Genomic DNA, 1,811 nt, shown 5'->3' with positions numbered 1-1,811 from the left:
CCTCCCATGGACCATGGGGCACAGGACCGGCTAATTAACTGTCTTAAAAGGGTGACCTTTTTCTGTGCTGCCAGTAATCAGGATTCAGGTAAAGAAACCATGAACTTTGGGCTGGTTAGACGCATCTACAGAGATTAATGGAGGATTGTGGAGTAAACAGAAAAAAGCCAACCGCACAGGAATCTGTTTACCCTTTAAATCACCCATTTCACCATTGCTGAACCTTTATTAAAATGCTTTTCTCAAAGGAAACACCACATGGCTTTCCTGGGCTTTAACTCTCAGACTTTGTGTCTAAAGGTCACTCGGCAAACAGCGTGAATGTGACGGTGAAGTGCGGTAGACAGAGGCCAGGACCTCCCGCCCCACCAAATTGGGGGCCCAGGCAGGCTCGCCCGGGAGGTGGTCTCTGCACAGATTCACATGAGAAGAAGGCACTTTGTCAGGTGTTCTGAGAGTGTATTGAAGAGCCTGACCGCTCCTTGGAGAAGAAACAGCAAATGTAGCATTCATGTGTCTAGCCCCACAGGGGATCTGAGACTGGGCCCGAATGACAGGCTTCAGATGCAATACAGGACCTTCCACCCATCCATCCACCCATCCATCCATCCATCCAACTACCTGTCCATCCATCCATCCATCCAACTACCTGTCCATCCATCCACCTACCCCTCTATCTAGCCATCCACCACCCATCCCTCTGTTATCCACCCATCCATCCATCCATCCACCATCCACCATCCACCATCCATCCATCCATCCATCCATCCATCCCTCCACTATCCATCCATCCATCCATCCATCCGTAATCTACCCACTCATTATCCACCCATTCTTCCACTCTTCCTTTCCTCTCTCCCTCCCCTCTCCTTTGCTTCCTTGTATCTACTCACCTATCCATTTATCTACCCACCCACCTCTCCATTCACCCCCTTGTCCACCGAAATTCCCACCCATTAACCCATCCATCTGTAAGTAGATGGGACGCTGTCTGCCGTGTGCTGGGACTACTGAAGACGCTGCAGAAGTGAGTGGGACCATCGCAGGCCCTGCTCCCAGCCAACTGTGAAGAGAGACGAGGAGAACCTGCTGGGAGCCCTGACCAGGGGCCCAGTCCCAGAAGTGGGGGTCGGAGCAGCTTCCAGGGGTGATGTGCAAGGGGAGGAGGAACGGTGTTAGGAGTCGGTGATCGGGAAGGGGATGAGAGTGGAAAGGAGGAAAGGAGATTATTCCAGACGGAACAAGTGGGAGGCACAGGAATTGGGAGACATGTCCGGCAACACTCTCATGTACCCCCCGACACTACACTCAATGCTCTCGTGTACCCCCCGACACTACACCTGATGCTCTCGTGTACCCCCCGACGCTACACTCAAAGCTCTCGTGTACCCCCCGGTGCTACGCTCGACGCTGTCATGTACCCTCTAAAACTTTGCTAACATAACAGTAACAATGTATTTCCAATGAGGTACTGGGGCTTAGGGTTCACTGTCTCTTTCTGGGGGACATAAGCTAACCTGTAGTGCCCCCCTGTAGGTTGATGCCATCTGCTGAAAGGTGCTTCCTCACTGGCTGAAATGTACTCACCTGCGTTCGCCAGCGATCCTGGTATTTCATTCATGAACTCGTGCACGTGTCCTGACACACACGTGTGAGTGTTCTGCTGGGCACATGGTTGGAGGTGGAACTGTGTTTGGGGACGTACTTCTCCTTAGGCTGAAACTCCTGAGAAGCAGAGCCTGAAATGGGGGTTCCCTTGATTCAGTAGTGGGGGGCTCTCAGGGGAAATGGGAAGGAGACGGGGTAAGGGG

The sequence above is a fragment of the Hipposideros armiger genome, unplaced genomic scaffold, assembly GCF_001890085.2.
Source record: "Hipposideros armiger isolate ML-2016 unplaced genomic scaffold, ASM189008v1 scaffold_585, whole genome shotgun sequence".
Lineage (NCBI taxonomy): Eukaryota > Metazoa > Chordata > Mammalia > Chiroptera > Hipposideridae > Hipposideros > Hipposideros armiger.
This window is presented reverse-complemented; position numbering follows the sequence as displayed.